Source organism: Oncorhynchus nerka, linkage group LG11 (assembly GCF_034236695.1).
Source record: "Oncorhynchus nerka isolate Pitt River linkage group LG11, Oner_Uvic_2.0, whole genome shotgun sequence".
NCBI classification, from domain to species: domain Eukaryota; kingdom Metazoa; phylum Chordata; class Actinopteri; order Salmoniformes; family Salmonidae; genus Oncorhynchus; species Oncorhynchus nerka.
In genome coordinates, this window is record NC_088406.1 from 27886062 (window position 1) to 27911336 (window position 25275).

Sequence of the window (25275 nt, forward strand, 5' to 3'; positions counted from 1 at the left end):
GAAAGGGTAGGAGTATGTGGTTTTTTGTCTCATAATGAAGTGCAGTACATTTCTGTCATTATGTCTTCAGACATTCATCAAACATACATGCTTTCCACTGAAGCGCAAGAGTGTAAATTCTGATCGTGAGCCTCTATAACAGTAATAGGCTACCCTATCTCATGCGCTCACTGCTGTATTTCTCCCATTTCTCCGCTAGGAAGCTGTGTTGTTCTTTGTTTCTGGGATAACACGATGCAGGCTCTGTGCCTCCGACTGACAGACATTTTTTTCTCTCCATTGCTCTGGTTTACTACTATTATCAACCAACATAAGGATAGTTTTGTGGACAGTTCTCTGTTGCAATAATTCGGACTATCAAAACACGGGCACTGAAGGGAGTCACCCACAATCTGTTTTTGTCAATAAAAAAAACCATTCACAGGAGAAATCACCGTCGTAGTTCCCCTTCGGAAACCGTTTGTCTGCTTTTCAATTAGTAAGTAACATTAGCTACATTTGTTGTTTTCCAGCTAGCTAGCAAGTTATGCTATCAGGAATAACCACATTAGCTAACGCCAGCTAGATGCTAATTTGTTTTACTTGCTAGGTGATTTAAAACAGCCAACGAAGGAACGTTTTAAGTGTTCTCAGTTTACGAAGATGATGAATATCTAAAGGACACTGGGTAAGGTGAACCTTGATGGATTTTTCCATGTTTTCATTGTGGAATTGGGAGTCAGCGAGGCCCTAAGAACAGAAGCGTCCCAGGATTGCACCATGGCACATTTGTCACAGATAGAACAAGGGTTAGTTATAAACATATTTTGTTGTGTCCCGAGTAGTTAACGTTACCCGTAGTTATCTAGCTAGTGAACCGAGATGTGCTTGCTTGTCTTAACTAAATGCTATCGTATTTGCATCATACTATTGATATGCACTACAGTATTTCAGCCAGCCAAATTATTGCAATGCCTACATCTCCAGTTTCCATTCCTTTCACACAATCCACTTCATTAAGCTAACGTTAGTTTGCATTCACTGATTTAGCTGACTAACGTTAGCTGTCCTCATGAGCAGTAAATGTTAGAGAATGTTTTAATATCATAAACTCAAATCCTAAACAATCATATAAAGGTAACTGCCAAAATAAAGGAAACACTTGGGTAAAGGAGTGATACAAGGTATTATGAAAGTATTTGCTTTTAATTAAACATTTAACATCCCATCATGCTTATGGTCAAGTATAACAATGCCCAGATTACATTTTTGGGGGGCTATCATGGCTAGAAGAGATCTCAGTGACTTTGAAAGAGGGGTCTCAAAGGAGCATAGGGGGTTTAAAGTGTGTGTCAGTCAGTCAGTCACCTGATCTCAACCCAATTGAACACTTATTTAGATTATGGAGCTGTGTCCGAGAGCGTTTTCCACCACTAACAACAAAATACCAAATTATGGAATTTCTTGTGGAAGAAGGGTGTTGCAGCCCTCCAATAGAGTTCCAGACACTTGTAGAATCAATGCCAAGTCGCATTGAAGTTGTTCTGGAGGCTCGTGGTGGCCCAACACCCAATCAAGACACTACACCATTTGACTTATTTTGGCAGTTACCTGCAGTTGACAGGAATTTGTTCATAAAGCCATCTAGCAGCACATGCCTGATTTTAGTCAGCAACACAAACCAAGAAAGCTGCTAGAGCAATGTTGTGATGTGATGGTTCACCATTTAATAACGCCACACTGTAAAGATGTATTTACCATCAATAAGATGCAGAGACTTAAATGATCTCACATAGTATATTATGAAAGTTCACTTGTGCCCACAAAGCTTTCACAATAAAATGGCAAGTAAGGCTAGTTTATTGATAATTATGGAATTATAGTGCCTTTTTATCATGAATGTTCTCAAAATATGTTCTGGCTGTCATTCCTACGCTCTGACAGCTAAACAGTGCAAAATTATTGATGGTGTTCATAAGATGTCCAAGCATGTCTTTGTCAAGAATGATGACATTCTCATGTAACACAGACTGCTCTGATATGTCCAAAACATTTTGGCTGCTTTAATGCCACTCTGTCATAAGTCTAAACTGAGAATCCATAAATATTCCTCTTTTCGTGCTCTTGGATTTATAGGTTTCAAAATATTCCGGGTCTGGAGTTTGTTCACACTTTGGTTGACTCTTTCCCATAGAATAGCTTCAGACGACAGCCCATGAATTGGCCGGTGAGGCTGAACAGAACTCACAACCATGTTTCCAGATGAGTGTCAGATGCGCTTATCGTTCAATAGAAATGTTTTGGACCGCTGCCTATGGCTTGAGAGATCACAGAGATGGTATTCTGAAGGTTTGCACTTCAGTTGGCCTCGCTCTCGCCATCCTACTCTCATGATGTCCCAGAGCGTGCCAAAGTGAACTGATTGTTGTGGTTAAAATGCTCCCCCATCTTTTGAAAACGTGCACATTATCAATACTGTGAAGCCGATCATGTGGATGGATCAACAATTTCAAATTAGTACATGTTCGGTAATGGGCCTACTTTACGTAAAGTGTTACTTGTGCAGCAGCGTTAATGTTAGTTGTGAATTGCAAAAAAACTATAAAAAAATATGAAAAGCTGATTAAACTGTTGCTGGTCAAAATGACCGGCAGAAAAAACATCCATTGAAAAATAATGCTGTTTATTCATGGATGGAAATACCAGTCGATGTACAGTGCATTTGGAAAGTATTCAGACCCCTTGACTTTTTCCACATTTTGTTACAGCCTTATTCTAAAATATTGATTGAATTGTTTTTTGTTCCCCATCATCAATCTACATACAAAGCATACTTTTTTTTTTCAACAAATGAATAATAAAAAACATAAATAATACATTTACATAAGTATTCAGACCCTTTAATCAGTACTTTGTTGATACTTTGTTGAAGCACCTTTGGCAGCGATTACAGCCTTGCGTCTTCTTGGGTATGACGCTACAGGCTTGGCACACCTGTATTTGGGGAGTGTCTCCCATTCTTCTCTGCAGATCCTCTCAAGCTCTGTCAGGTTGACTGGGTAGCGAAGCAGGGGAGCGAAGCACAGATATTTTCAGGTCTCTCCAGAAATGTTAGATTGGGTCAAGTCTGGGCTCTGACTGGGCTACTCAAGGACTTTCAGAGACTTGTCCCGAAGGCGCTCGGCTTGGCTATATTTATCCTACCATTTCTACTGTTCTGCGTGCCAGTTATGATTTTCATGAAATGTTTTTTTTTCTCAAAATTGTCAAGTGGTTAATCCAAAAAATCTGTAAGCAGTAAATGACTAATTAATACATGCATTAACAGAAATGTACAGTGGGGCAAAAAAGTATTTAGTCAGCCACCAATTGTGCAAGTTCTCCCACTTAAAAAGATGAGAGAGGCCTGTAATTTTCATCATAGGTACACTTCAACTATGACAGACAAAATGAGAATAAAAAATCCAGAAAATCACATTGTAGGATTTTTAATGAATGTCTTTGCAAATTATGGTGGAAAATAAGTATTTGGTCAATAACAAAAGTTTATCTCAATACTTTGTTATATACCCTTTGTTGGCAATGACAGAGTTCAAACGTTTTCTGTAAGTCTTACATTTACATTTACATTTAAGTCATTTAGCAGACGCTCTTATCCAGAGCGACTTACAAATTGGTGCATTCACCTTATGACCTCCAGTGGAACAGTAGTGCATCTAAATCTTTTCAGGGGGAGGGGGGGTGAGAGGGATTACTTTATCCTATCCTAGGTATTCCTTAAAGAGGTGGGGTTTCAGGTGTCTCCGGAAGGTGGTGATTGACTCCGCTGTCCTGGCGTCGTGAGGGAGTTTGTTCCACCATTGGGGGGCCAGAGCAGCGAACAGTTTTGACTGGGCTGAGCGGGAACTGTACTTCCTCAGTGGTAGGGAGGCGAGCAGGCCAGAGGTGGATGAACGCAGTGCCCTTGTTTGGGTGTAGGGCCTGATCAGAGCCTGGAGGTACTGAGGTCTTCACAAGGTTTTCACACACTGTTGCTGATATTTTGGCCCATTCCTCCATGCAGATCTCCTCTAGAGCAGTGATGTTTTGGGGCTGTTGCTGGGCAACACGGACTTTCAACTCCCTCCAAAGATTTTCTATGGGGTTGAGATCTGGAGACTGGCTAGGCCAGGACCTTGAAATGCTTCTTACGAAGCCACTCCTTCGTTGCCCGGGAGGTGTGTTTGGGATCATTGTCATGCTGAAAGACCCAGCCACGTTTCATCTTCAATGCCCTTGCTGATGGAAGGAGGTTTTCACTCAAAATCTCACGATACATGGCCCCATTCATTCTTTCCTTTACATGGATCAGTCGTCCTGGTCCCTTTTCAGAAAAACAGCCCCAAAGCATGATGTTTCCACCCCCATGCTTCACAGTAGGTATGGTGTTCTTTGGATGCAACTCAGCATTCTTTGTCCTCAGGAAACACTGTAGAACGAAGTCAGCGTGTGTGCGTCCGGCCCGCCACAAGTCGCTAGAGCGCGATGGGACAATAACATCCCGGCTGGCCAAATCCTCCTCTAACCCGAACAACGCTGGGCCAGCCTGGGATCGAACCCGGGTCTGTAGTGACGCCTCTAGCACTGAGATGCAGTGCCTTAGTTCTCTGCACCACTCGGGAGGCCATTGTCTCAACAGTTTTTAATTATACTCAAGACATATTATCTTTACACATTTTAGATGGTTTTCACTGACATCTGCAACTCAATAATCAGCTATGCCTATTGCCACGGGCGCTGCACAAATGGCAGGCTTCCCAAATAGGCATAAGCCTACGAGCTTGTGATTTGAAACACGCCACAGCTATTTTTTTAAATAAGCTAATGTTCCTCGATTCCTCTGTGGCTAAATCATGCTTTCTGGTAAAGTATTTTTAATTATTTTATTTATTTCTGTATTGACAGGAGTAGTTATATAATTTTAGCACATTTATTTTATTTTACTTCCCTATTGGACCCAACGCCAAAGTCATTTCTCTCCTGTTCGATTGGTTTACATATCTACTTTCTTTCGTTGTCCAGAAGCCAAAGGCATAATCCCAGTCATATTAGCAACCCATCCTAATTGTTGCATCTTTAGATTCCCCTCTTTCTAAGTTTCTAACAGAGATTTTCATCTCTGTCACGTATGGAACCGATATCAGTTGCTCTGTTTAGATTGGTGCTTTCCCGCGAATTGCATTTTGGCAAATGTTTGAAAGTGACGTTTTATTGGCTGCTTCATTACATGAGTTGCATGTTCTGTTAAGATGTATTACCAGAATCTAAAAGTGATTTCTGTAATTCTGAGTAGAGTGGTTGGTTGCTCTAATTGGTTATGCACCCAATGCATTTGGGTCTGGTAAATTTCTCAAATGGCCTGTAAATAAAAAATCTTCCCGGTCACTTAGTCTGGCACCACATTTTACTAACGGATACCCTGCTGCCTAGTAGCACTGTTATTACATTGCTATATAGTACTTTAGTAATTACACCGTTATTACATTGCTATATAGTACTTTAGTAATTGCACTGTTATTACATTGCTATATAGTACTTTAGTAATTACACCGTTATTACATTGCTATATAGTACTTTAGTAATTACACCGTTATTACATTGCTATATAGTACTTTAGTAATTACACCGTTATTACATTGCTATATAGTACTTTAGTAATTGCACTGTTATTACATTGCTATATAGCGCTTTAGTAATTGCACTGTTATTACATTGCTATATAGTACTTTAGTAATTACACCGTTATTACATTGCTATATAGTACTTTAGTAATTACACTGTTATTACATTGCTATATAGTACTTTAGTAATTACACTGTTATTACATTGCTATATAGTACTTTAGTAATTACACTGTTATTACATTGCTATATAGTACTTTAGTAATTGCACTGTTATTACATTGCTATATAGTACTTTAGTAATTGCACTGTTATTGCATACTAATGAAGTTGAGTGGTTTGTGTCAGTTATTTAAATGTTTATTTCTATCTCCATTGAAACCCCCATAACCTCTGGATCTCTGTTTCCCACAAGGCCAATGGTCTGTTCATCCATGGGATGATCAGAGTTAAAGACTGATGGAGGAGGAGGCATGTTAAAAAAACCTGACCCCATCTTCTCCTTTACGTCTGCTTGTTCCAGACAGCTGCTACCACTCCCTTCCCCCTTCACAGTGTTCCCAGTTTGCAAATGGCTCCTGAGTCCTGACCCTCTGTTTGGCCCTCCCTGGGGATGCTGGGAAAGGCAGGCAGACGGGCCAGAGTGAGGCCCATCTGAATAACCCCCTTCTCCCTTGTTGTCCCCCTCCTATGTCACCCCACGGTAATCGTCAGTGGTCATGTGATGCCACATGGGAACGTTCTCCTCTATCCCAGAGTTCTGTGTGGATAAGGGGATGAAAGGGTTGGGCGGGGACCCATTGACGAGTATGGTCGGTCTATGGGCTGTTTCCACTACCTGCTGTAGCCCTACATTGATTTAATCTCTCTGCTTTATCATTAAATCTTTCAGTAAGTCTTAGTAGCCATGGTATTAGCATGCAACTTTTGACTGTGGAAAGTTTTGTTCTATCACTTTCTTCTGTGTTTAAAACAACATAATATAAAGGTGCTTTCTGCTTTGACAGTAAAAAATAAACAAGCCATTTATTTGCCATTTCATTAAAGGGTATCTCAAGCGCACTCTTCCCTGGGTTGTGTTGGGTGAAATTAGATCCATGAATCATCTCAGTGAGTTGTTCAACTCCTTCCCTGGGGTAGTAGGAGGTAAAAACTGACAGATGGCCCAGAAAGGGCCTGCTATTACCATTATTGTCATTAGTTTTATAACGTGTGTTCTGACAGATGCAGCAGGCACACACATTTAAGGCATCCAGGAAGACAGGAAGAGGAGGACGACAAATGGGAGAGGGAGGGTTGGTTGAAATTGCCAATAACACTTTTACTGACACCGATGTGCCCTCCACTCACTCACTCACTCACTCACTCACTCACTCACTCACTCACTCACTCACTCACTCACTCACTCAGTCAGTCAGTCAAGCACTCACTCACTCAGTCAAGCACTCTCTAACATTCTATCTCTCGCTCTGCTCCCTCATTCACTCACTCTCTTCCTCCTCTGTTACCAGAACCAGGTCATTGAACAGGAGGATTATGGGTTGTCACTGTCACAGTAGTCACTAGGCTTTGGTTCAGTGCTCCGTTGTCTCTGATTTGTCTGTCCCACTCCCATCATGCTTATGGGTCACAAATGATTACTGTAATTGGTTCAGGGAGGCAGGCAGCTCTTTTTCTTCTTTTCCTATGTTTTTATTTTTTACCTCTGACCTGGAAGTTGAAAGAATTCACCAATCCTACGCTGCTGTTCAAAAAATGTTATTGGTTGTGTACATGCATTTTGCAGGTGCAGTGAAATGCTTATGTTTCTAGCTCCAACAGTGCAGTATACACTGAGTGTACAAAACCTTAGGAACACCTTCCTAATATTGAGATGCATCCCCTTTTGCCTTCAGAACAGCTTTAATTGGTCAGGGCATGGACTCTACAAGGTGTTAAAAAGCGTTCCACAGGGATGCTGGCCCATGTTGACTCCATTGCTTCCAACAGTTGTGTGAAGTTGGCTGGATGTCCTTTGGGTGGTGGACCATTCTTGATACACGGGACACTGTTGAGCATGAAAAACCCGGCAGCGTTGCAGTTCTTGACACGCTCAAATTATTGTGCCTGGCGCCTATTAGCATACCCCGTTCAAAGGTACCTACGTCTTTTGTCTTTCCCATCCACCCTCTGAATGGCACACATACACAATCCATTTTTCAAGCCTTAAAATTCCTTCTGTAACTTAACCTCTCCTCCCCTTCATCTACAACGGGTATTCTCAAACTGAGGTACAATGCCATCGGGGGTACGCCAAATAAAAATGTGATTCACATTTTTAAAAATTATTTATACACTTTTTAAAATACATTTCTTCACTTTTTCAAACAGTACATTTATATTTTGCAACAGGGCTATACATTTGGGTGAGTTTTTTAAAATCTCGCCTGAGTAGCCTTGTTTCACTGCCAAAAGTAAAATTAAACCATCTAGTATTCAGCGAAACAACAACACAATGTCAAATACTGGTAGCCTCGTCAAATAATTAACATCAAATCACATTAACCGTTACTCTCACACAGGAAACCTTCACTCTTGCGCAGATATTTAGAAACTAAACATGACAATTTGAAAAATAAGCCACGGGAGTTTTTTGAGCGAGAATTAAGACGACTTTCGAGTAGTAGGACGTATAAAAGCATCAGATAACATTAATAAGAAGGGGTTAGAAGCATCTTCTATGGTGAGCTACCGAGTGGCTAGGACAGGCAAGCCCCATACTATTGTGGAGGATTTAATTCTTCCTGCTGCCGTGGATATGGCTGGGGCAATGCTGGGAGAAAAGGCCCACAACACTGTTTCACGACGCATCAGTGACATGGCAGGAGATGTTTTGAAACAATTACTGCTTCGCATACAAGCCAGTGAATTATATGCGTTACAGCTGGACGAGTCAACAGATGTGGCAGGCTTGGCACAGCTCCTGGTATTTGTCCGTTATGTTTATGGGGGGTCAATTAAGGAAGACATCCTCTTCTGCAAACCACAGGACAACATGAGAGGATATTTTTTTAAGTACTGGACAGTTTTGTGACATCAAATGGATTTTGGTGGTCAAGATGTGTTGGAATCTGTACTAATGGCGCAAAAGCCATGACAGGAAGACATAGTGGAGTGGTAATGTGCGGGCAAGCAGATGCTCCCTACAGGAAGACATAGTGGAGTGGTAACGTGCGTGCAAGCAGTTGCTCCCGATTGCACTTGGGTACATCCACCGAGAGGCTCTTGCTGCCAAGGGAATGGTTAACTTTGTTAATATACTCTTGTGTATTTTCTGCACATTGCAATGATATGGGTAGCGACCATGTAACGCTTTTACAACATACAGAAGTGCACTGGTCATCAAGGGGCAAAGTATTGACACATTTTTTGGAATTGAGAGACAAGCTTAAAGTTTTCTTTACTGACCATCATTTTCACCTGTCTGACCGCTTGTATGTTGAGTTTCTCACACGACTGGCCTATCTGGGTGATGTTTTTTCTTGCCTGAATGATCTGAATCTAGGATTACAGAGACTCTCCGCAATATAGTCAATGTGCTGGACAAAATTGAGGCTATGATTAAGAAGTTGGAGCTCTTTTCTGTCTTCATTAACAAGTATAACACACAGGTCTTTCCATCATTGTATGTTTTTTTTGTGTGCAAATTAACTCAAACTTACGGACAATGTCAATTGTGAGATAGCGAAGCACCCGAGTGAGCTGGGTGTGCAATAACGCAAGTACTTTCCCAAAACGGACGACACAAACAACTGGATTCGTTATTCTTTTCATGCCCTTCCTCCAGTCAACTTACCGATATCTGAACAAGAGAGCCTCATCAAAATTGCAAAACTGTTCTGTGAAAATTGAGTTGAATCAGAAGCCACTGACAGATTTCTGGATTGGGCAGCACTCAAGAGTTTCTTGCCTTGGAAAATCGCGCTGTTAAGACACTGATGCCCTTTGCAACCACGTACCTATGTGAGAGTGGATTCTCGACCCTCACTAGCATGAAAACTAAATACAGGCACAGACTGTGTGTGGAAAATTATTTTAGACTGAGACTCTCCAATACAACCCAACATTGCAGAGTTACAGTGGGGAGAACAAGTATTTGATACACTGCCAATTTTGCAGGTTTTCCTACTTACAAAGCATGTAGAGGTCTGTGATTTTTTTTATCATAGGTACACTTCAACTGTGAGAGAGAATCTAAAACAAAAATCCTGAAAATCACATTGTATGATTTTTAAGTAATTAATTTGCGTTTTATTGCATGACATAAGTATTTGATCACCTACCAACCAGTAAGAATTCCGGCTCTCACAGACCTGTTAGTTTTTCTTTAAGAAGCCCTCCTGTTCTCCACTCATTACCTGTATTAACTGCACCTGTTTGAACTCATTACCTGTATAAAAGACACCTGTCCACACACTCAATCAAACAGACTCCAACCTCTCCACAATGGCCAAGACCAGAGAGCTGTGTAAGGACATCAGGGATAAAATTGTAGACCTGCACAAGGCTGGGATGGGCTACAGGACAATAGGCAAGCAGCTTGGTGAGAAGGCAACAGCTGTTGGTGCAATTATTAGAAAATGGAAGACGTTCAAGATGACAGTCAATCACCCTCGGTCTGGGGCTCCATGCAAGATCTCACCTCGTGGGGCATCAATGATTATGAGGAAGGTGAGGGATCAGCCCAGAACTACACGGAAGGACCTGGTCAATGACCTGAAGAGAGCTGGGACCACAGTCTCAAAGAAAACCATTAGTAACACACTACGCCGTCATGGATTAAAATCCTGCAGCGCACGCAAGGTCCCCCTGCTCAAGCCAGCGCATGTCCAGGCCCGTCTGAAGTTTGCCAATGATCATCTGGATGATCCAGAGGAGGAATGGGAGAATGTTGTGTAGTCTGATGAGACAAAAATAGAGCTTTTTGGTCTAAACTCCACTGGCCGTGTTTGGAGGAAGAAGAAGGATGAGTACAACCCCTAGAACACCATCCCAACCGTGAAGCATGGAGGTGAAAAGGGGAGAGGACGACTGCACCGTATTGAGGGGAGGATGGATGGGGCCATGTATCGCGAGATCTTGGCCAACAACCTCCTTCCCTCAGTAAGAGCATTGAAGATGGGTCGTGGCTGGGTCTTCCAGCATGACAACGACCCGAAACACACAGCCAGGGCAACTAAGGAGTGGCTCCGTAAGAAGCATCTCAAGGTCCTGGAGTGGCCTAGCAAGTCACCAGACCTGAACCCAATAGAAAATCTTTGGAGGGAGCTGAAAGACCGTATTGTCGAGCGACAGCCCCGAAACGTGATGCATCTGGAGAAGGTCTGTATGGAGGAGTGGGCCAAAATCCCTGTTGCAGTGTGTGCAAACCTGGTCAAGAACTACAGGAAACGTATGATCTCTGTAATTGCAAACAAAGGTTTCTGTACCAAATATTAAGTTCTGCTTTTCTGATGTATCAAATACTTATGTCATGCAATAAAATGCAAATTAATTACTTAAAAATCATACAATGTGATTTTCTGGATTTTTGTTTTAGATTCCGTCTTACAGTTGAAGTGTACTTATGATAAAAATTACAGACTTTTTTATGCTTTGTAAGTAGGAAAACCTGCAAAATACTTGTTCTCCCCACTGTATGTGCATCCTTTCAAGCACACCCTTCTCATTAACCTGAGTTATTCACAATTTTTTCTGAACAAATAAGGTTTTATATGTAAGATGGCTAAGTAAAGAGCAAAATTATTGTATTATATTATTATTTGTGCCCTTGTCCTATAAGAGCTCTTTGTCACTTTCCACAAGCTGGGTTGTGACAAAACCTCACACTCATTCTTATGTTTAATAAATGTATCATATAGTGTGCGTGGCAGGCTTACAATGATGGCAAAAAACATTTGAGAGTGCGCTGACCCTGGTGCTAGAGGGGTACGCAGCTGACCCTGGTGCTAGAGGGGGTACGCAGCTGACCCTGGTGCTAGAGGGGGTACGCAGCTGGAGGTTGAATGTTTGAAGGGGTACGGGACTATAAAAAGTTTGGGAACCACTGATCTACACTGATTGAAGTGGATTTAGCAAGTGACTTCAATAATGGATTCACCTGGATTCACAGGGTCAGTCTGTCATGGAAAGAACAGGTGTTACTAATGTTTTGTAGTCGGAAGTTGAAGTCGGAAGTATACATACACTTAGGTTGGAGTCATTAAAACTTGTTTTTCAACCACTCCACACATTTCTTGTTAACAAACTATAGTTTTGGCAATCAGTTAGGACATCTACTTTGTGCATGACACAAGTAATTGTTTCCAACAATTGTTTACAGACAGATTATTTCACTGTATCACATTTCCAGTGGGTCAGAACTTTACATACACTAAATTGACTGTGCCTTTTATACAGCTTGGAAAATTCCAGAAAATTATGTCATGGCTTTAGAAGCTTCTGATGGGCTAATTGACATCATTTGAGTCAATTTGAGGTGTACCTGTGGATGTATTTCAAGGCTCTTTGCTTGACATCATGGGAAAATCAAAATAAATCAGCCAAGACCTCAGAAAAAATATTGTAGACCTCCACAAGTCTGGTTAATCCTTGGGAGCAATTTCCAAATGCCTGAAGGTACCACGTTCATCTGCACAAACAATAGTACGCAAGTATAAACACCATGGGACCACGCAGCCGTCATACCACTCAGGAAGGAGTCGCTTTCTGTCTCCTAGAGATGAACGTACTTTGGTGCGAAAAGTGCAAATCAATCATAGAACAACAGCAAAGGACCTTGTGAAGATGCTAGAGGAAACAGGTACAAAAGTATCTATATCCACAGTAAAACGAGTCCTATATCGACATAACCGGAAAGGCCGCTCAGCAAATCAATGGTGGCCAATTGTTTCCAAAAAATGTTATTAGGTATTAGATAACAGGCCTTATATTGTTTTTTTTATTGATTGCATCACATGCAATGACTTGTACCTTTTACCCTTTTAAGGGATGGATGAGATTTGATTTAGACTACTATGCCATATAAGAGTTATTGAAAAATGAAAATGCTACAAACCTAATAGCCAGGTAAATAGATGAATGCAGGGATGGTGTGCATAACAGTTCACAGTGAAAATATGATTACACTGAAAGGCCTGAAACTTGTACTTCAAAGCCACATGACTGAATAAATGTTATGTTTATGGATTAGTCTTCAGTACAGTCAGGCCATGGCCGGATGCACCTATTGTAATGCTACACGATGCTCTGTTGTGCTAATGTAGATAGGGATAATGTCTGGGTCAGGCTCTGTTGAAATAGACCTTTTCTGGTTGCTTTTGAACTCCTTTGTCAGCTGTGAAAACAAGATGAGATGGGAAAAGGTCTTGTTTGCAGAGGGGCACAGAGTCCACTCCCTGTCCCATGGAATGACCCCTATTGGAAGTCTGGGGGCCACTGGGCTTGGCGCCACTGAGTTCATTGTGTGAGGCTAAGTTAATACACAAACTAAACGTAGACTTGGACGGATTTGAGAGTGAGGGCCACCATATTGTTTTACTTGGTACTTGGATGTATTCCCTGTGGTCCTCATGCTTCTTTAATATCTACAGATGTTTTGAACGATCAATTAATTATTTGAATCAAGACTTCACTCTTATTAGTACATTATTGTATACCATTGATATTCTGCTTCTTTATAAGCAGCTTTAGTGAGTGAGTCGGCGATGACGCTACTGCCCCAAGCACTGGATTCAAGGCCTGCTTTTCAAAATGCTGTTTTTAAGAGCTGCAGCATCTGGCTGTCGTGCTTGGCCCGCAGGCAGAATATGATCCCTTTTTTAATTCACATCATGTGCACAATCTGAGAACACTTGTTTTACCTTAGACACAGTAAAGAGAAACTAATGTGTGCATGCCATGTGTATGTTTTTACATTCTCAAAATAGCAATGTATGTGTGCCTGTGTGCAGCTTTTGCCCTCTCACATGGCTGTAGCTAGGGCTGGCGCTATTAATGTATAACTGTGTAGCCTAACCGCTGGTTCTGGGTGAAGACTGTCATGAAAATAAAACTACCCATTGTAACCATTTTCTTTTTTGTGGGACGAACAGCTTACTGAAGACGGAACCGCCAGGCATTCGTGTGGATGAGTTTGTTTCTGATGTTACATGGACTCTACAAGGTGATGAAACTTTGTTGCTCCTTGTTGAAGCAAGCAATGTGTTGTAACAAACACATCTTTGGTTGCTTAGGCAACACCCCTCTCCCTGCAGCAGGACTTCCGGCGCCGACAGAGATGGCCGCCTCGCTTCGCGTTCCTAGGAAACTATGCAGTTTTTTGTTTTTTTACGTGTTATTTCTTACATTAGTACCCCAGGTCATCTTAGGTTTCATTACATACAGTCGAGAAGAACTACTGAGTATAAGATCAGCGTCAACTCACCATCAGTACGACCAAGAATATGTTTTCCGCGACGCGGATCCTGTGTTCTGCCTTACAAACAGGACAACGGAATGGATCGCATGCAGCGACCCAAGAAAACGACTCCGAAAAAAGAGGGAAACGTAGCGGTCTTCTGGTCAGACTCCGGACAAGGGCACATCGCGCACCACTCCCCAGCATTCTTCTCGCCAATGTCCAGTCTCTTGACAACAAGGTTGATGAAATCCGAGCAAGGGTAGCATTCCAGAGGGACATCAGAGACTGCAACGTTCTCTGCTTCACGGAAACATGGCTTACTGGGAAGACGCTATCCGATGCGGTGCAGCCAACGGGTTTCTCCACGCATCGCGCCGACAGAAACAAACATCTTTCTGGTAAGAAGAGTGGCGGGGGCGTATGCCTCATGACTAACGAGACATGGTGTGATGAAGGAAACATACAGGAACTCAAATCCTTCTGTTCACCTGATTTAGAATTCCTCACAATCAAATGTAGACCGCATTATCTTCCAAGAGAATTCTCTTCGATTATAATCACAGCCGTATATATCCCCCAAGCAGACACATCGATGGCTCTGAACAAACTTTATTTAACTCTTTGCAAACTGGAAACCATTTATCCGGAGGCTGCATTCATTGTAGCTGGGGATTTTAACAAAGCTAATCTGAAAACAAGACTCCCTAAATTTTATCAGCATATCGATTGCGCAACCAGGGGTGGTAAAACCTTGGATCATTGTTACTCTAACTTCCGCGACGCATATAAGGCCCTGCCCCGCCCCCTTTCGGAAAAGCTGACCACGACTCCATTTTGTTGATCCCTGCCTACAGGCAGAAACTTAAACAAGAGGCTCCCACGCTGAGGTCTGTCCAACGCTGGTCAGACCAAGCTGACTCCACACTCCAAGACTGCTTCCATCACGTGGACTGGGACATGTTTCGTATTGCGTCAGATAAAAATATTGACGAATACGCTGATTCGGTGTGCGAGTTCATTAGAACGTGCGTTGAAGATGTCGTTCCCATAGCAACGATAAAAACATTCCCTAACCAGAAACCGTGGATTGATGGCAGCATTCGCGTGAAACTGAAAGCGCGAACCACTGCTTTTAATCAGGGCAAGGTGTCTGGCAACATGACCGAATACAAACAGTGCAGCTATTCCCTCCGCAAGGCTATTAAACAAGCTAAGCGTCAGTACAGAGACAAAGTAGAATCTCAATTCAACGGCTCAGACACAAGAGGCATGTGGCAGGGTCTACAGTCAATCACGGACTACAAGAAGAAACCCAGCCCAGTCACGGACCAGGATGTCTTGCTCCCAGGCAGACTAAATAACTTTTTTGCCCGCATTGAGGACAATACAGTGCCACTGACACGGCCTGCAACGAAAACATGCGGTCTCTCCTTCACTGCAGCCGAGGTGAGTAAGACATTTAAACGTGTTAACCCTCGCAAGGCTGCAGGCCCAGACGGCATCCCCAGCCGCGCCCTCAGAGCATGCGTAGACCAGCTGGCCGGTGTGTTTACGGACATATTCAATCAATCCCTATACCAGTCTGCTGTTCCCACATGCTTCAAGAGGGCCACCATTGTTCCTGTTCCCAAGAAAGCTAAGGTAACTGAGCTAAACGACTACCGCCCCGTAGCACTCACTTCCGTCATCATGAAGTGCTTTGAGAGACTAGTCAAGGACCATATCACCTCCACCCTACCTGACACCCTAGACCCACTCCAATTTGCTTACCGCCCAAATAGGTCCACAGACGATGCAATCTCAACCACACTGCACACTGCCCTAACCCACCTGGACAAGAGGAATACCTATGTGAGAATGCTGTTCATCGACTACAGCTCGGCATTCAACACCATAGTACCCTCCAAGCTCGTCATCAAGCTCGAGACCCTGGGTCTCGACCCCGCCCTGTGCAACTGGGTACTGGACTTCCTGACGGGCCGCCCCCAGGTGGTGAGGGTAGGCAACAACATCTCCTCCCCGCTGATCCTCAACACGGGGCCCCACAAGGGTGCGTTCTGAGCCCTCTCCTGTACTCCCTGTTCACCCACGACTGCGTGGCCACGCACGCCTCCAACTCAATCATCAAGTTTGCGGACGACACAACAGTGGTAGGCTTGATTACCAACAACGACGAGACGGCCTACAGGGAGGAGGTGAGGGCCCTCGGAGTGTGGTGTCAGGAAAATAACCTCACACTCAACGTCAACAAAACTAAGGAGATGATTGTGGACTTCAGGAAACAGCAGAGGGAACACCCCCTATCCACATCGATGGAACAGTAGTGGAGAGGGTAGCAAGTTTTAAGTTCCTCGGCATACACATCACAGACAAACTGAATTGGTCCACTCACACTGACAGCGTCGTGAAGAAGGCGCAGCAGCGCCTCTTCAACCTCAGGAGGCTGAAGAAATTCGGCTTGTCACCAAAAGCACTCACAAACTTCTACAGATGCACAATCGAGAGCATCCTGGCGGGCTGTATCACCGCCTGGTACGGCAACTGCTCCGCCCTCAACCGTAAGGCTCTCCAGAGGGTAGTGAGGTCTGCACAACGCATCACCGGGGGCAAACTACCTGCCCTCCAGGACACCTACACCACCCGATGTTACAGGAAGGCCATAAAGATCATCAAGGACATCAACCACCCGAACCACTGCCTGTTCACCCCGCTATCATCCAGAAGGCGAGGTCAGTACAGGTGCATCAAAGCTGGGACCGAGAGACTGATAAACAGCTTCTATCTCAAGGCCATCAGACTGTTAAACAGCCACCACTAACATTGAGTGGCTGCTGCCAACACACTGTCATTGACACTGACCCAACTCCAGCCACTTTAATAATGGGAATTGATGGGAAATGATGTAAATATATCACTAGCCACTTTAAACAATGCTACCTTATATAATGTTACTTACCCTACATTATTCATCTCATATGCATACGTATATACTGTACTCTACATCATCGACTGCATCCTTATGTAATACATGTATCACTAGCCACTTTAACTATGCCACTTTGTTTACTTTGTCTACATACTCATCTCATATGTATACACTGTACTCGATACCATCTACTGTATGCTGCTCTGTACCATCACTCATTCATATATCCTTATGTACATATTCTTTATCCCCTTACACCGTGTATAAGACAGTAGTTTTGGAATTGTTAGTTAGATTACTTGTTGGTTATCACTGCATTGTCGGAACTAGAAGCACAAGCATTTCGCTACACTCGCATTAACATCTGCTAACCATGTGAATGTGACAAATAACATTTGATTTGATTTGAGTGGAGGAGAGGAGAAAATGTGTTTTTTTATAGTGAACTCGGTCATTCGGCTGACCATTAACCGGCATCCAAAATTCCATGACCGTCACAACCCTAGCCAGAGCCGGCCCCCCCCCCGATAGAATTTGTGCCCCCCACACACAGTTTTGTTCCCTCACGAACATAACAAATGATATATGAATTACGGTTTTGCCAATGTAGAGAACATTGTCAGGCCTGACAGTAGCGCAGACCGGGACAGAGGCTATGCTGGGTGTGCGCTCATGATCTGAGGAGGCGGGATGTAATAATGTCATATTTAGTTGTTAAAAATTAAGGGGGTTTTTTCGCAGAGGGAAAAAGTTATTCACTTTTCCAGACAGCTACAGCTAATAATAGGCTAGCTAGTAGCTACTAGCTTTGTTAAGTGTTGGTAGTGGCGAGCTGAATAATTATAGCTGGTTAATCAACATGGATATCCAAAAATGTCTGGGCACTGCCAAGAGCAACAGAGGACCACCATGTCGAGTGCGATGCCGAGCTCACATAGCAGCCCGCTGGCCCGACCACCGAGGTTGAGGATCCTAGCAGCCCACGCTGCCTGTTGACCAACAAGATCTAGACGAGCCAGGGCCTACCACCAACAGTACGAGGGTAACATCACAACAAGCACCTGCACCTCCGTTACCCCCAGCCACTAGTACCTGACGACATGTTGGATATAAACAAAACTTAACCAGGGGAAGCAGAGTTTATTGGTTCTTGCAAAGTGAATTCAAACCATAGCTAGCAACAACAAATGGACTTCGCTCAGTGTTTTTCAAAGATACGGCAGGTCTTTGTCAGCAATGCCGACTGTGCTGTTGGCACTGAAACATGGATTTGTGCGAAAAGATTTGGACTTGTGCGAAAAATTCCTTCACTCTGAAGAACGTATAGCAGTGAAGACAGATGCAGCATGTTACATCAACGAAAAGCACAGATTGTCCAGCTGGCATTTGAGAGCAACCTAACAAGTACATTTCGTCAGGAAGGAGAATGGAATCGAACTTCTCATGAGGAGGAGGCTGCAACTCGTCTAAATAGTAAGCTACAACCTTTATGGCCCTGGTCGCCATGCCAGAATGATACATTTATTGGTTTTCCCTCACTGGTTGTTTAGCTGGTTTTTAAATGTAATGTATGGTTTAGGCATTTTGCTTTTTACTTCAATGCATCTTTTAGATTTATCTGTGATTCTTAATGTAATTTCTTGCTTTTGCGGATCTAATTGCTTTTGATAGATATAGAGCTTGGCATTATTTGACAATTATAGGGACAACGACCATTAGTTGTTGTGCTCTAAAATTGACAGAGCATCTAACGTTATCTTTTCATTGTGCTGACTCGGTCTGTCCATGGTTCTGAATCAATGATTATGGTGTGTGCTGTTTTAATGTGCATATCTTGGGCTACCAGTCTTCCTGGGGCTTCTTTTCAACATTACATGTGTATATTGCTGCATTTCCGTTTGACCTCCATTTTGTATGTATGACCAATACTGTGTGTAGCCTACCGAAACAAGTAGGCAAACTTTCCCTCTTTCATCCATTTGCATTACACAGTCATTGAATGATGGCTACTGTAAAAGTGATGTCATTGTGCCCAATAATTTGCTTTTATGAAAATATTGCGCACCTGGAGGAGTGGCGGCTTGGTTATGCTCATTGCGTAGTGTCACAAATTCGACAGAAATGTAAGAATCCTGTAAGAATCCTGTCACGCTGATCTGTGCGTGTTTGGTAGGCGCAAATTAAGGCGGCATTTTGGATACACATGCAGTAGTGGGGCTCATATCTTGTGTAAAGCGACAGTTGTTTGATATGTACGGCTACATTTCAGGATATTTTTGTACTTTTGAACAGTAGTAGGACCACTCTATCTTTGTGTTATTTGGGCTCTGTATCAATTTTAGGCATGTCTTCCTGGAGCTTGGTCTGGCACTAGCTGGATCTGGCCCTAGCTGTAGTCTAAGTGGGTGTCTTGGATCTATCTGGCTCTCATGCAGATGGCTGGCATAAGTCGTTGCATCCTGAGAGCTAATAAGGGTGAGTTTATTGTTGTTATTGTTGGGCCTTGAGAGTGGGGGAGGGGGATTGCCATCTCTGCCTTAGTCTGCCTGCCCCTCTGAAGAAAAGTGGGCCTCACTCTCTTCAAATGGCTGTTGAGCACATGTGAAAGGCACAGGGCAGGACTGTGAACTAGCTGGTCTTGTTGGGAGAATGAATGGCAGAGCATAGATGGAGGGGAGAGACTGTAGTTAGACTAGCCAAGACTCAAAGGACTTTCAGTCACGTGTCTGTGAAGATGTAGGCCTATAGAGTATTGACACAGACAGTCTTACCATTTCTGTGGGAGATTTAGTAAGGGACTACAGAGATGATTTTCATTGTGGTGTTTTACTGCCACTTATTGAGTGTGGATTTATCATAGCTGAAATTATATTTTCTCCCGTAAATTAGAGATGTATAAATGGAGCTTTCTGGCCCTAAATAATGTGATAGTCTAGCAGCAGTGGTCAACACAGGATGTCCCACCTACAGTAGGATGGCCCCAGATGGAATGCAGGGGTCTGGTTGTCATGGGGACAGAGAAGCCTGGGACTCGTAATCGCGTTGGGAGATGGAGCCTACCATCTGAGAAGACTGTAACCTTGGAGGAATGAGACTGTTCTCCACTACATAGATAGGCTATTTAGAGAGGAGATTAATTTAGTAATTTTTTAATGTATTTTTCTGTTGTCATCGTGTTCCTACATATTGAAACCAGATTAATTCATGATCATCCCCTCCTCCATTTTCTGCTTAACTGTGTTAATGTAGGCCAGTTTAAAGGGCTCCAGCATCAAAGTGAATGACTGGCTGCATTTAGTCATTCAGAGTCTGTTGCTCCACATAGTTACTTTAGATGAGTGTAATCCATCAGATGGTGACTTCCTAGTACTCTATCGAAGGGTCGTGTATTTTAAATTTTTACCTGCTCTAGCACAATGACCAGGGCTGCGCTGCTGTTTCCTTTTTGTTCACTGTGTGTTGGGAAACAGCCACACATACAGGCCCAGGAGGACAAAGAACAATGGATTCCCTGCTAAATATATCAGGTTCTTAGGTGCAGATGAATATGGTCTTGTTGATGTGAAGAGGTCTGTGTGTGAAGGAGAGAGGAGTCTATGGCTGGGCCTGGGTTCTTTGCTGAGATGCGCACACTTAGGCCTTGATATACATAATCAACCTTCTGAAAAAAAATATGCAGTTTTCCATAATCTTGGGCTGCTGGTACAAAAATAGGAATGTTGAGCCCAAAAGAAGGAAGCTATAATATATATTTATGGTCCCATAATGCTGACAGTTATTCTACATGTATTTTTATAGCCCGGAGATGGATCAGATGCATAATTTATAATATTATCAGCATTCTTTACTGGAAAGTTGGGGGATTGATCCTTTGTAGTCATCCCTGATTGTATCCGAGCATTTAGTAGTCATAAGGAAGAATTATGATGTTTCTGGCATGATAATGTGAAGACATGACAGGGTGTTCTATCATAAAGCACTTTATCATATTGTCTGATATCCTGTTTCCTGGCTGGCCAGTGACGTCCTTGCCTGGGGAGCCCAGTGTCCCAAGCTGCCGGCGGGAAGGTAACTCGCCCTTTCAGCAGCACGTACTCTGTACGTTCGAATGTGACCTCAACAGACCAGACCACACAAGCTACAGAGGGTAACATTGTAGAAACAACTATGGGCAGAAACCCACTTTAATAAGTTTTGCTTAACTGGCATTATGACTGACATCTCCCATTGACATGTACAGGCTTAAAGAGTTGATGGATAATGTAGGTCAAAGTGAAACACTTTCTAATTTCCTAGCTAGCTAGCTAGCTAACAAGCTTGTGTGTGCAGAGCAGCACTAGTTAAAAAGATGTCTTACCTTTTTGTAGTTAATAAATCCTGTAGTGTCCTTAACTTAACTAGTATTAAAAAAGGTGATACATTCTTCTCTAATTAAACATCTCTTTAATTTCTGAATCAAGCTTGTAAGCTATGTTTCAGAGGGGGAGGGGCAGGTAAGGGGGATACCTAGTCAGTTGTACAACTGAATGCGTTCATCTGAAATGTGTCTTCCGCATTTAACCCAACCCCTCTGAATCAGAGAGGTGCGGGAGGCTGCCATAATCGACATCCACGTCTTTGGCGCCCGGGGAACAGTGGGATAACTGCCTTGCTCAGGGGCAGAAAGACTGATTTTTACCTTGTCAGCTCTGGGTTTCGATCATGCGACTTTTCAGTCACAACCACGCACACACACACTGCCAAAGATTTTCAGCTGGCAGGCAGACGCTGCAATACGTTTCTGAGTGACAGATGAGGGCTTTGCATATGCACTTAGTTGCCATTTTTGTGGGACAAGAAAAAAATGCCTGGAACATAAAATAACGTTATTAACCGGTTCCCATGCTCTTCAAATAAAGGTTATCTTCCGGAACAGTGTAGATCGCTTTCCTTTCTGATTCGGTTTATTGAATCATTTTCTGTTTTTTGTTTCTGTTCCCTGAACCGGTTCCAACCCTTGGCTCCTATAAACTTGACGTAGGTGCTCATGGGTCCTGTTACAGACTTTGGATTTACCATTTATGTTTTGAGCTCGGACTTTAGCAAGTATAGCTTGTTAGCACGTAGGACACACCAATTTGTGTCACCTTGTTGGTCAGTATGTATTACATCTGTGCTGGTTGACATCTCCTTGGTGGGAAGGTGTTTTACCCGTGGTGGCCCAGGTGCTATTTAAGAGTGGCTGGCTTAGTGCTCCAGTTGACTTGAGATAAGTAGAGGGTCACAACACCTTTAGTTGACTCTCCCTATTTGATTTCTAGAAAAACATTCCTTTGTCTGATTTCCCAGATTTTTGTTTTGCTCCACCTTTTTGGTTTGCTTCCTGTCTTCAAGTTTGGTGTGGGTGTTTCTTTTGTTTGCATCTTCTTGATCAAATGTACTGGGCAGTCATGGTGGGTGTCTTTTTAGTTTCCAGTTGTTGTTGCTAGTCAACTTTCAGTGGACACTCCCATGAGTGTCTTTCAGAACCCCCTCCTAAAACCCACCTGTTTTGTTGGGTTGTTGTCAGTGACTCTTTGTTAGTTCCCCTTTCTGTATGAGCAAAAATGTTTGGTTTTCTTGCTGGGGAATGTAAGTCCTTTTACATGGAAATGGCCTGCCTTCCCTCTGACTGTCTACTGCAGAGAGGATGCACAGGACACCACTGGTTTCAATAGTCCTCTTGAACAATGCCTTTTGAGATTAGGTGCCTTCCTTGGGATAATCCACTTTACAGCTAAGTTTCCACAACCGTGAGAAGACCCGCTGTCTCAGTCTCACACGCACACACTATCATCAGTGCCAAGGCGAGATGACCCTGTTTACATCAGAGCCAGTCTCCATGTAAAAGAGAGCGAAGTGGGAGAAGTGACGGACTCTGTCTGTGCTGCTGGACGGGGCCTGGCACTACCATGTGGGTTGGGCTGGCACTGGATGCATTGTTCCCCCATCGTAGCCAGGGATTTCTCTTCCCAGCACTACAGGGACAGAGAAGAGGGAGGGAGGGCGAGGGGGAGAGTGATAGCTATTAACCAGAGCATCGAAAGGACACTCCAGTTCCTCTCAGAGGACCCTTACATTTTTGGAATTCTGTTTTTTTTCCTCTTCCCCCTTGGCCTCTTTCTTGTAATGGAAACCAGGATGAGGAAAATCCAGGTACTTGGACCCAGAGATGACTCCTAGCTATAGTCCTAGTCAGGGATTCTGGCACTTGTCAGGGATTCTGTGAACTAAACTGTCACTGCAACTCTGCTCTCTGTTTCAGCTGTGGAGAGGTAACCTGAAGGTAAAGGATATTGTTTCCTATTCTAGTGTTTACTCTACGTAGCATAAACTTTTATAACTAGCAATGTAAATACACTACATGGCTGCTCGTTGAACATCTCATTCCAAAATCACGGGCATTAATATGGAGTTAGTCCTCCCTTTGCTTCTATAACAACCACCACCTCTCCTGGGAATGCTTTCCACTAGATGTTGGATCATTGCTGCGGCGACTTGCTTCCATTCAGCCACAAGCATATTAGTGAGGTCGGGCACTGATGTTGGGCAATTAGTCCTGGCTCGCGGTTGGCATTCCAATTCATCCCAAAAGGTGTTCTATGGGGTTGAGGTTAGGGCTCTGTGCAGCCCAGTCAAGTTCTTCCACACCGATCTCGACAAACCATTTCTGTATGGATCTCGCTTTGTGCACTGGGGCATTGTCATACTGAAACAGGAAAGGGCCTTCCCCAAACTGTTGCCACAAAGTTGGAAGCACAGAATCGTCTAAAATGTCATTGTAAGCTGTAGAGTTAAGATTTCCCTTCACTGGAACAAAGGGGCCTAGCCCGAACCATGAAAAACAGCCCCAGACCATTATTCCTTCTCCACCAAACTTTACAGTTGGCACTATGCATTGGGGCAGGTAGCGTTCTCCTGCCATCCGCCAAACCCACATTCGGCCGTCGGAATGCCAGATGGTGAAGCATGATTCATCACTCCAGAGAATGCGTTTCCACTGCCCCAGAGTCCAATGGCGGTGAGCTTTACACCACTCCAGCCAATGCTTGACATTGCGCATAGTGATCTTAGTCTTGTGTACGGCTGCTTGGCCATGGAAAGCCATTTCATGAAGCTCTAGACGAACAGTTCTTGTGCTGACTTTGCTTCCAGAGTCAGTTTGGAACTCGGTAGTGAGTGTTGCAACCGAGGACAGGCGATTTTTATGAGCTGAACCGAGGACAGACAATTTTTACGGGCTACATGCTTCAGCACTCGGTGGTCCCGTTCTGTGAGCTTAAAGTTGACCAGGGCAGCTCTAGCAGGGCAGAAATGTTATGACCTGACTTGTTGGATAGGTGGCATCTATGACAGTTCCACATTGAAAGTTACTGAGCTCTTCAGTATGGGCCATTCTACTGTCAATTGTTGTCTATGGAGATTGCATGGCTGTGTGCTCAATTGTATACCCTGTCAGCAACGGGTGTGGCTGAACTAGCTGAATCCACTAATTTGAAGGGGTGTCCACATACTTTTGGCCATGGAGTGTATGTATCAAGTTCGACTCCAGGCAACAACCAGATGTTTGGTTACTGAGAACCCATGTTAACGTGTAGCCTAGGTGTGAGTTCCCATAACAACTCAAAGGTTCCGAATTTGACATTACCCTTAGCCAAAGGGTTTTAAACATTTGTCCAGCTTGCTAATAATTACCTAAATGAAAGCTTGACAGTTAGGGAGCAAAAATGATAGAGGACAATTTGTTTGCAAATTTTTTGCTGATGTTGATGGCAAGAAAATATAACCAGTTTTCAGTGCGGCCCTACAGACCTCGTTGAAGGTCGAAGGCAGCCCCCGGGGAAAAATGAATTTGAAATCCCTGCCTAGCCTCTGAGAATCTGACAGAAGGTCTGCAACTGAATGTAGGCTTACACCAGGCTAACAGTTGTGGAATGGGGCATTTTTGTAAGCTCCATCAAGCATGACAGGCCATGGAGTGCATGACAGACCTTGGAGTGCATGTCAGACAATGCTCAACATCCAGAGAGCTGATAGATGTCCAGTCGGAAGGTCAATAGGTCACAGACTAGTATGTTACATGATACTTAATTTTCAAGCCATTGGTTTAGAATGGGTCTAAGCTCAAAACATTTTGAAACTGACTGTTTGGAGTTTCCCTTGATATTCATCTGACACATTTCTGTGGTTTTTGAAAAACTGTCCGCCTTCGCTTTAGTGGTGGATTAATGGTTAAATGGAAAGAATTTCAC

General features: G+C 43.4%; 1 protein-coding gene across 2 annotated transcripts in view; it reads left to right on the forward strand.

Annotated features, from left to right (window-relative positions):
* Positions 1 to 210: 210 nt before the first annotated feature.
* Positions 211 to 25275, forward strand: part of LOC115136640 (CUE domain-containing protein 1-like) — a 50834-nt gene continuing 25769 nt past the window's right edge. Inside the window, exon 1 of one of the 2 annotated variants that reach the window (XM_029672225.2) lies at positions 211 to 478. The gene's annotated coding sequence lies outside the window, so the exon portion shown is untranslated. The other variant, XM_029672226.2, reaches the window with a different exon arrangement.